Source organism: Hesperophylax consimilis, chromosome 26 (assembly GCF_061612785.1).
Source record: "Hesperophylax consimilis isolate HC1 chromosome 26, BYU_Hcon_1.0, whole genome shotgun sequence".
Lineage (NCBI taxonomy): Eukaryota > Metazoa > Arthropoda > Insecta > Trichoptera > Limnephilidae > Hesperophylax > Hesperophylax consimilis.
The window spans coordinates 10,399,149-10,411,508 of NC_142861.1; the positions used below are offsets into that span (position 1 = coordinate 10,399,149).

The 12,360-nt window shown below is 33.8% G+C and overlaps 1 protein-coding gene across 2 annotated transcripts in view; it reads right to left on the bottom strand.

Moving 5' to 3' along the window:
• The window catches only part of LOC149411091 (uncharacterized), a 235,157-nt gene that overhangs the window by 94,839 nt on the left and 127,958 nt on the right, over positions 1-12,360 (bottom strand). The window lies entirely within an intron of this gene.

Here is a 12,360-nt window from a genome sequence, read left to right on the forward strand (position 1 = left end):
GATAATAATAAACCAACTCCGTTACACATACAAAATAAAGGCCGTAAACTGAATCTTTTAGAGCAGTTAGAAATTAACAAAAACTCTAATAATCCAAAAGCTATTCTAATTAATGAACAAACAAATATAATTCGTTCACCCCTACTAGATATCTTCAAACCTAATGCAAATATGAGTGCACTATGAAGTACTTAATTATGCTATTAAAATAACCCTATGAGTCATCGTTTGGGAATAACTAACATAAAGACATTCAGTCAAATTTAAACATTACACTAATTGGGGAAACTTTGCTGGGGTAATAACCATTAATAATTTTTGATATTTTACTTAGAAATCAATTAAGAAATCAGTAAATGAAATTAAAATACCTACCTAGAAATAATATAAATTTATCGTCTGTAAGTGGGCTACCCACAGTTTGATAATGCCTTCAGAGGGCGAAACAGCTGTCACGCGTAATAATAATTACACAGCAGAACTTGTTTAAAAATAAACTGTTTTTATAAACCCAATAATAATATTATTGTATATATAAAAAATAAAAAAATAAAATGGAGTTCTACAAATTAAACTTAATAACAATAAATACATCATGTACTTGTTTATTTATGAATAAAATACTATGGCATCTATGTACAAGGATTTGATAGAAGATTCTCACGATCAATTTTATAATGATGTTAGATTTTAGTGGTACTGATTTTGCTGGCCAAATCATAGAGGCGATTCGTATTAATTAGCATTTACAGGGATACTCTGCATATCTTGTTAGCTAGTTTTGGAGGGTTTTTCCCTAAAGTTAGAACACGTGATAGAAGACTATTATACATTTTTTTATAGAATTAACCAAGCGTCTTTTAAACATTGAACAACTTCCCCGATGATTGACATTGATAGGCTGTCAAAGCGTTGACTCAATCAAGACGTGGAAAGATTTGCAATACGGCACAATACGCCAAAAGCCAAACAACATAAATGTGACAGTGTTCTAAGAAGTTGTCGTGCACGATGAAGTAAGTTTAGGTCGGTACGTAATTTAGAAAGTCACAAGGACGTCTGAAATGCTTGAACTAAAAATATAAATAAATGTTTCCGTTTCAGTGAATCAGTGAATCATTGAAGACAGTTTGAAAACCTACAAGAGTATTGCTTCATTGGAAATAGTTTCAAAGTGTTTTTGTTGGACTGGATGAATTTGGTATTCGGAGTGCATTAGTAGCCAAACCGTATATTGCGATCTGAGTATTGTACGCATATCGTTAGTGGTATAATATTACCATTTGTCTTACAGTATTGGGTTTGAGATCGAGTGAACGCAACAACATTTCAGAAACTTCTTTTTGTATGCCGAACATTGCATAAAAATCATTTTTAGAATGGTTAGTAAGTTTTTTCGAATATATTTGTTAGAATCTCTTCAAATTATTGGTGATCTGGTTAAAAACGGGATTGCAGGCCTTTAAATAATGAATTAACAAGTGTACCGACAAGTGTTCCAACATCGTAATAATATATTCCTATTTTACTCAAAGTTTATCAGGAAACCTGTTAATGAATTCGTCAAAGGCCTGCAATCCCCTTTTTAACCGGATTACAAATAATTTGAAGAGATTCTTAACAAATAATAAATACTCATTTTTCTCCGTGTGAAACTCCCAAACGGAGATTCCCAGCTTTCTGTCTGTGATCACTATGGAATCTGTGTTACTCTAATAATTTTGACGTCAAAAAATTATACAATATCTTAAGAAATGAGAAAAAAAGTTATTCTAAGGACCGGTTGTTTCGGAGAATTTGAAAAATTCATCAAATTTCGACGTTAATTTGCAAGTTCTGTGAAAGTCCTATTCAAGTTCTGATATTAAATCATGATAGGCTAGTTGCTTGACAGAACTGAAATAATGACAGAACTAGAAAATATCTTTCACAGAACTCGCATATTAACGTTGAAATTTGATGAATTGTTCAAATTCTCCGAAACAACCCGTCCTAAGTCGATCCTTAGCGATTTTTAACTATTATTTGGTTGGAGAACTCTGGATTAACCAATATTCGCTAGATAAATCAACAGTAACAAGATTTCACTTAATTCCAAAAACAATTCTTTAGAATTAAGATGACGTATTCTGACGTAATAAAATATTGTGCTTATAAAAATTTCTACTTAGCGTATACCTACATGGAAAGATCGATTGCTTCGTAAGTAATAGATGACACGCTTAAAATATACTTAAAGTATGACCTTTGAGTAGCTTATTATAATTACCTAATATACAGGGTGACTAATACTACATTAAAACTATTGAAAGACGAATAAGATGAACGAAGCTCTTGGTGGCAGCAACGTGTCATGTGAACAATGTTAAACTTTAATTACGTACCAAATACTTCACACCGTATTTTTACATTATTTCACGTTTATTTACAGTAACTGATAATAAGCATGTACTATAAAATTAGTTAAACAAAAAAAAGATTATTACATTTTCATCGTTCAATTGAAAAATAACTAAATCAGGCATTGAATAATACTAGAATTGTTTTCCATACAAATTTGAACCGAAACAAATGTTTCATTTAGCCCAATAGCTCAACGCTCTGTATCACTTAAAATCGCCTGACATAGTGGAGTTTCGTCCCATTTGTGTTCGTAAACACTGTTTTATTTTGGTAATTTATGCCTCGTTTAGGCAAATATTTTAATTACGAAACACGTCCACGATACATTTCTTGTCTTCTTCTATATTATGATATCAGTGGACAATTTATTTAAATAGAAGAATCATTTTTCCGAGCGGCATTACCAATATATTGTAGGTTAGTTCTGCATCTCGGAACAACAAAAGTCCTGTGACTGCGTGTTCTTGTGAAATTGTCGGGAATATAAAACTTAAATGTTTGTACAGGGTTTTCCAATAAGAGGTGTTATTTTGAATAGCCCGCTATTTCGGTAGATGTTTCTTTTGAAGCTGTCATTTTTTGACATTTGACAAGTAGAAACTACGCCATTAATAAAAATGGAACGATACACGCTTCAACAACGCATTGAAATTATTAAATTTCACTTGAGTGAATCAAATGCAAATCATCTTGAGTGATGAGGCCCATTTTCACCTCGGTGGCTTCGTCAACAAGCAAAATTGTCGCATTTGGGGCTCGGAAAACCCAAGATTTATTGTTGAAAAACCTTTTTATTCTCAACGTGTGACTGTTTGGTGCGGTTTATGGTCCAGCGGAGTCATTGGACTTTACTTTTTCTAAAATGAGGCTGTAGCAACAGTTACGGTGAATGGATTGCGCTATTGAGAGATAATTAATATTTTTTTATGGCCGGAATTGGGTGGTATTGATTTGGACAACGTTTACTTTCAACAAAACGGTGCTACGTGCCACACAAGCAACGAAACCATTGATATTTAACGATTGAATATAAAAATTACACCTCTCATTGGAAAACCCTGTATTACGTCCGGAATATAGATGTGGCAATATTGGTGGATTCTTTTGTAAGTTACCCGACTTAAAAAGTAAATTTCAATATTTGTCACTTTCTTTAAGCCGATGAAAATGTGTTGTATTCATGTGTGAACAGATTATCAATGTCCGTTTGTTCAATGATTTTTCCATCTACGTAATGGAGTATGTTCACAAACTTTGGACATAATTAAAAGTTAACATCTCTAATTCTGATCATGTTTCTAAAAACGCATAAGTTTAATATTTTCGTTTCCAATTATTGATTATAAAAAGATCTAAAACCTAAACGGTTCGAACTGGCTGTAAGGCAAACACGGTTAAGAAAACGCTACTGACTGTCTGTCACCGTCGTTGGCTGGCGTGAAGTCAACAACGCCATATTTACAAACCGAAACGAACATTTCGTTTTGGCACCAAATCACAACATTCTTTAAGTCGTTATGGAAAATTTATTCGGCAACATAGAGTAAAACAAAAAAGTCAGCCACAATTACTGTAAGTATTTTCTTTCGACATTATTATGAACTGACAACGTTTTTTTTCTTGAATTTGTCTGACACCTGATTTAACACCGACCCTGACAATGTCCTTTCGCAGCGAAACTCTGCTATTATTTAGATTTTTGAAAGCTCTGCTAAACGAGCAACTTTTTACGGCATTTTCTTGCCGGCAATGTATTGCCGTCTTCTTCTTTAACCAGAGACCTTACCCCCACGATCTTCGCAGCTGTACGAGTGAAACATTCCAGAATCCAACCATATTTCAAACGTCATTTGTTTGGACTATAATCCTCACCCTGTATATCCAACATATTGCATGGATGAGAGATTAATAAATTTATAATATCAATAATTTAAGACAAAAGAAGTAGCCTCTACGAAATTAAACCAAAACCCAACATCTGACGTGACATATCACGATGGATTGTGTCTATTAGACCCGTTATTACCAGGGATCGCTGGCTAAAACCGAATCTATAATCATATCGAAATATTGTGTAGGAGACGAAATTTAATATTATTGTGGATGTGTAAAAGTGAATGTCTTAGAACAGATCAGTAATAATGGCTATTGTGTGAAACGTCAGAGCCAGGTTGAAGGTCGTTCCGCCTGTGAAATTGAGGCAAAACAATTCATTACATCTTGAACGCTCTCCGAAATGTTGGCTAAAGAAAGAGGAAGTATAACAAGACATAACAACCTTAAAATAAATCACGATAATACTTTTGGCTGTAAAAATATCAAATTATTTTCAATCTATTGATGTTCACAAATATGTATACATTTATACTTGTCGCTTATTGTTAATCGTCTGTTATTTTGTTACTGTCTGTCGTGTCTTCTTCGGGCATTTCCGAATCTTTCTACGTATGTACCTACAAACCATCTAAGCTCTCTTTTTTTATTTTCATTCACTATGCTTACATCATCCTTGAATTCTTTTCGAATCTCCACATTTGCATCACGGTAAAACATGATTTTACCAAAAAATCCCTTCATCCTTCCTTGGTTAGTTCCATGCCTCACCATTTTCATACATCAAGAATGTTATTACTACTCCATTGTGATCTGCTTGCCTCGCTTCTTTGGACAAATTTTTATTAGCAACTGCGCTCTTCATACTCCAAATAATAATTGTCTAAACTCTAACATTGACATTTTTTAGGATTCACTGCCCAAATTCAAACGTGGCATAATGTCAATAATATAAACTGTTCAATGCGCATACGTACAGACACACACACACAAACAATCACACATACATAATTCACACACACCTATATACTACACACGTCACCTGGTAATTAAGTAATAATAATAAACATTCCACTTGAAGTATCTAATTCCTGTATATTGTTTCATTACTGTAAATCATGTACTGTTTGTTTCTCTAATATCAAATATAATTTTAAAACACATATCGCGTCCTGTCCCTCATTCACGGAGTTTCCTACATTCGTACTTCTTTCAATGTCCTTATTAGCATTTTCATCTTCAGCGAACATATTTATCAAATACATATCTCAACTACATATATTAAACATTGTTTTCGTACTTTCTCTTTCAAACAAAGCAACTAACATTTAAAAAGCATAATTATTCTTAATTTTGTATCCAAGGGAACATGTCCAAAATTGTTTAAACGGTTACCACATCATAATAGTTGCCGAAGAAACTGATTAAAACTCTCACTTGTTTAATAAGAAGCTATTTTAAATTAGGTACACACGTGATTGTAAAACATGTTTGATCTTTAATCCTAAAATGCCCACTATATATTGAAGTAAATAATACTCTACTGTTATTAATAATGCTTACCGTGCTTTGGAGACAGTTTTACGACGCGTTTAGGCTAATAAACTTTTGCATATTTTTGGATTATTTTATTGTATGCTAGAGCAGATCCAGTACTCATTTGAAAACGTATCCCAAAATTGAAGACAAGAAAATCGAGAATGTATGAAATTACTGCCACATAAAAACGTTGAAAATTACATATGAAATTTTTGAGAGGATGGTAATTAGAAGCCATGAAAGTGTTGTCGGGAGGACGAGGTATAACTAGGTATAGATTTGAAGAGCCGTTTAAAACGAAGTTTAAAAATATGTAGCAAGAATGGAAGAACTGACAACCTAAGAGGCTTCTTTATAATAATCCTGAAGGACTAAAGAGTTTTGGGAGGTTCAAAAAATACATAATAAATTCAGATGACTGGTGTGATAGACAACGTAATGTTAGAGGGATCGCGCTGATATATAAAAAACGTTTACGATTTAAGTGTAGGCGACTGTTGTGAAAACATTTAATGAAAGACGACATATTCAAAATAGTGCAACATTATTTCCATAGTGAGGAGGACTAAGATATACAATTTACATAATACATATTATAGTGATTTATAGTGCCCCACGGCATAATACCCCAAATGATGATGGACACTGCAATGCTGTCCGAAACGTTGGCTAAAGAAGGAGGTAGCGAAACACGGCATAATACCCCAAAAACAAATCACTATAATACTTTTGGCCGTGAAAATCTCAAATCAATACTACTATACCTATTCATATTTTGTATATAAAATAAAATAGACAACAAAAAACTTATGTTTTTTTGGTTTTAAAGCAAGAATTTATTGCGTTTCATTCGACAAATATAATGTATGGATAATTCCAAAAAACAAGGTGTACAATGTACCAATACTGCAAAAAATTGTGACACTCACCGTACTGTCAATGCATTTCGACTATGTTACTTGCCACGAATAACAAGCAATTTTACACAATCCTCCAAATAAAATGTGTGAAACATATTCAGCGAAAAATAGCTTGACCCAGATGCGGTGGATCGTCTTCTCAAAGAGGTATTTTCGCATTTCAACAGACTTCACTTTTAGATCTCCACTTGCATGCAGATAATGTTATGTAAGTATTGGAATTTGAAGTCAAGTCTTCGAAGAGGATTTCACAGCGGTAAATTGCCGGTAGATGATTTTTCTTGGCTCATGCGATGACGTGTTAATTTGACGGTTTATTCGTGTTTTTCTTCTGACATCAAAGGTGAAAATGGAAATCACTTTCTATCGGATTCAAAGGTCTCAGTGATCAAAATATGCCCACATCGATTCATTGTTAATATAATATAATTTTTTTTTTATATATATTAACTCCACACAGGAGGCCCTGAAGAAAATAATTTCCCTCAGGGCCTATGTCATCTTTGGGGATGCTGTGTGGAGGGTCTTTTTGTGGAGAGGAAGGAGTGAACATGGGTCTTGAAGAGTCCCATGTTGTAGGAGGGAGGAGACACAGAGGCCGGCAGTTCGTTCCACAGCCGAGCTGTTGAACTTAAGAACGAATCGTAGAAGCGACCCGTTCTCATGTGACAAATGTCAACCGTGTACAAATGTTGGTCGCGCGTTTGGCGTGTATCCCGACTACGCACCGGTGCCGAAGGGATCAATGACGCTAGTTCCTCAGAGCATCTTCCATTGTAATACCGATAGAACAAGGACAGCCTACCTACCTGACGCCTGTGCTCTAAAGATTGCAGTCCGTTTGTTAAGATCGGGGAATCTATCAAACGGACCGCCCGTTTTTGCACAGAGTCAAGGGTTTTTTTTAGGTATTTAGGGGCTCCGGACCAGAGATGGCTGCCAAATTCGACAGTAGGGCGCACTTGCGATTTGTACAGGGTCAGCAGTTGTGTACTATTAAAGTATCTGCGGGCCCTGTACAGTACGCCCAGCTTCTGAGAGGCCAACTTTACTCTGGCTGTTGCTGATTTATTAAAATCCTTTCATAAACGCGACAGCAGGCCGTTTCGAATATATCGGAACATATTATGTAGGTACATGCATCTCCGTTTATTAATGACGAAATGCGAAAACATTTGAATTTGTATGAAGACGTGTTCCGACATCTTCTAATATTCGTGTTTAACTGATAGTTAGTAAATCTGTCAAATCTTTCGTTAAAGGCCTACAGTCCCGTTTTTAACAGGAATACGAAAAAATTGACCAGTTTTTCAACAAATTTGCAATACTTTGTGTCATCAAGTTTTCTCCGTCTATAAAGAATTGTGTCTGTGGCAGGCGGCCAGCCGCGAGGTCGATAAATTTTTGCACACTTGACCTTCAAAACAACAGGAAGGTCTCTGTCTACATGATATTTTGAAAAACAACCACACATTACCCTTTCAGAATGTTGATTATAATGATGAAATTTTGCGCATTTGAAGTTCAAAATTAGAGGATAATTACTGTCTATAGTTTCTGATATATTTTCTATTATGGGATCGGTATGAAAAATGCTTTCGAACTTCTCTGTTAGAATAACAACCTGATCGACTAATTATAGCTTTACAAAAACCTTACATACGTTCTTTCTCTTTCATATTCCGTAATCCCATAAACCTAGTAAGTCATGTGCCACGCACCAAGCATCACGCGCGATATGCGTGTATTAACATTACACCACCCAAGAACACGCCTTGGTTTTATCGTGTGGCAACCATTTAGCCAGTTTGTTACCGTTCCGGTCTAATTTAATCGGTAAATGGTCTCAGAATCTACTCCATCTGCAGACTGCCATAGAAATCAAACGTGAAACTAATCAGTCTAATCACATTCAAAACAATAAACGCACAAACGAGGTTTTACTGGCTTCACTGCATTCCGATGATAAAAGTATAGGTAATGTTGAAAGTGGTGAAAATGTTTCCATCTAATTTCACAAACTTTGTTCCATGATTGCACAGTTTCGTAGATTTTATTGTACTTTATAATATTTTTATTGTTTTGTGTTGTTCGTTGTTTTTGTGAATGATTTGCAGCGCATAGCGTTTAACTTGAAAACTGAGAGTAAAAAATCTACCTATATATGTGGCATATTTTTTAATTATTTTTTTATTCGAGTTTACAAAAGTCTAATTTATACACATTTATAGTATTTATTGCATTTTATTTTATTTAATAATCACTCTACAATTCAGATTAAATCTGTGAAATGGTGCAGACTTTATGGTTGTCGGCAGCGCATTGAAATATTGCATTCATTTGATGTAAATTTTATTTGATGTAAACTACAGGGTTTTCCAATAAGAGGTGTTATTTTGAATAGCGCGATATTTCGGTAGATGTTACTTTTAAAGCCGTCATTTTTTGACATTTGACAAGTAGAAACTACGTCATTAATACAAATGGAACGATACACGCTTCAACTACGCATTGAAGTTATTAAAATTCACTTGAGTGAATCAAATGCAAATCATCTTGAGTGATGAGGCCCATTTCCACCTCGGTGGCTTCGTCAACAATGAAAATTGTCGCATCTAGGGCTCGGAAAACCAAGAGTTATTGTTAAAAAGCCTCTCTATCCTCAACGTATGACTGTTTGGTGCGGTTTGTGGACCTTAATTTTTCTAAAATGAGGCTGGAGCAACAGTTACGGTGAATGGATTGCTCTATCGAGAGATGATTAATGATTTTTATGGCCGGAATTGGATAGTATTGATCTGGACAACGTTTACTTTCAACAAGACGGCGCTACGTGCCACATAAGCAACGAAACCATTGATCTTTTACGATTGAATATCAAAATAACACCTCTTATTGAAAAACCCTATATTTAGTGTTTTGGCTTTGTCTTTTTTTGGTAGCCTTATTTCATTGCGGGTTCGTGTGTTATGTCTGTAAATATCCTTGTTGTTTATAATATTCTGTGCAAAGTGTTTTGGTAATAGGTTATTTATTTTTTTATGTATAAATACAATCGCGTTCAAGGTCAGCGTCTGTTTCACATGTGACATTCTCATTGCTCTATTTTGGTAAATCTCTGGAACTATACGTAACCCACCTTTGTTGAAAGTAGTTAACTTGTACGTTTCTAACAAGTATACCTACTTGTGGGAGATCCCACGTACGTTTTTTATGCTCCAAAAAGCGAGGACTTATAAGAACGCCTATAAGAACGCGATAATCAACGCGCATTGACCGTTGATATTTTCAATGTAACTTACAGAGACAGTAATTTTAGCGACTATATTTTGACACGTGCACAAAATGGTTAAACTGTCCCATATATTTTTTATAAATAAACATGTAGAAGTTGACATTATTGTATGACTTTACGTTGGTGAGTGGTTTATTTATTTTACGTTTGTACAACTATAAAATTTTGATAGGAAACAGAGCAAAGCACAAGTATAAAAAGGACATGGGGACAGTTTTACTCTTTTGTGACATGCGTCAAAAGATAGTCGCTAAAATTAATGTCTCTGTAAAGTGGCGTTGAAAATGGTTCCATGACAACACATAAAGTAAACTATAACCTAACGTAACCTTACTTTTTCCATCGCTTTTAATGACTATATCACTTTTCAAAAGAGCGTTGAATTACCACTGTCCTAAATTTCACGGTTACCGTTTATTTGATATTGTTGCAATGTACGTAATTCTACTATTTGTTATTACTACCTACAACTTACTGTATCAACCTTTATGTTCTACATTTGTAATCTCTGTAATACATTGGTGTACGTATACTAGTGTCAGGTCCATAAAAACGCGAATTTAAAGCGTGTTCCATTTCGCAGTCGAGGATGCGTGTTGCGGGGAAGAAACTATGGGTTCGGATTGATTCGGCTCTTTCCGCCGAAAGTATGCTGCCCTGTTGTGGTTGCATGTAAACCAAACATTCCTGTACGCATGCCGACATTTTATTCGGTCATTCGCTGAGAATCCGTATAATACGATGAAACGTTGACCATAAACGTCGACGGTCAGCAGTCGACTAAAGTAATAAATAATAAATCTAGAAAAACGCTTCGTTCGGCCAGCTTCGTTACTCGTCGGCTCTTTCCGCCCGGCTGCCAAAACTCTGTGCGGAATATTTCCTTCTATTTTCACGAAAATTGGCAATGTATTTTTTTCTAAATGATGGTGATTTTTTAATTTGTTATATATTTATTTAAATAAATGTATTTTTATAAAAATTAAATTATTGCTCATGATCAAAAATATAAAGACTTGATAATTTTCATTCTTCCTGCAATAAAAATTGAATTTCGATGTTTCACATCTGCCAAGCGTCCCGTGACGGCTATTTTTTAATGTTATTATTTTTCCTATGAACATTATGTTGTTACGTGCTTCATTGTGATCTAAGTATCATAAACCAATAATTGGTCTTTCCGATCATTTTATAATAATTACCTTCATTGTAAGTAGTTTCAGAATGTTGATTAAAAAATTAAAAATTATAGCTAATTGATTAAGTAGGGTTTAAAAGCTCTACGATTTATCGATAATGAATTAGTGGTAAGTACGTAACTGTAATCGTATTTGATTACCTTGTACGTAAATGTTGGAATTTAAAATACACTTAAAATAGCAATGTACTAATGCCATTAGCTTGTTATTGGATTTTTGTTATTTGATTGTAAGTGTTTATGAAAATAGCAATCAGAATACAAACTATTTTTTTTACTATTACGTATTAGGATAAAGCACGTGTAAAATGGTAATTCCAACCCGCTTTGAGGGTAATATTTCTTGGACAATCTTTTCTATTGAATATTATTGTCATTATGTCATATTGTCTGAATCTTTGTAAAGTGAAAGATTTTGTCGTAAACATAATACACGATTCACTCAAAATGGAGGATTAGTCGTTCCGAAATGTATCTTTAACTACGGTGAAAGAACCCTAAACTATATTGTAAACAACACATTTAATGATCTAAGAAAATGGCTATTAGATGCAGATGATTTATATCGATGAATTCACATTATGACTTTTGATTACGATAATTTTTTGCTACCTTATGAATCTTCTTATATCTACGAAACTATTCATGTGACTTTACATTTGTAATGGTTTATATGCTTCTTGAGCTACTTTTATATATTAATACTATTTCATTTATCCCTTTGATTAATGTTTAATGTATCATCATCATTATTGTACATTTATATCGTTTGAAAATTTACCATGTAATTAGATAAGATGTTGTCAATAAACAGTTGTTGACAAACTACATAAGTAGTCCTAATTAAAGTCAGAGAATTTAAACAATTCATCAAATTTCACAGTTAATTTTAAAGTTTTGTGAAAGTTCTAATAATAATATAACTTTTACAGACCTTGAAAATTAAATATTAAATTTGATGAATTCTAGAAATTTTCTGAAACAACAAGTCCTTCGTTACATCAAATTTCGGCAAATGGATGTAAAATGGTCTATAGAATACAGTGATTTAATGTTTTTGTGCATTTTGTCAAGTTTTTTAAAATACCAATTAAAAACGGACGTGCGTATCTGTATTGTTTTGTCGTTAGTTTAAAATCATGACTTAATAAAATCAGAACGGGTTGTTTTAC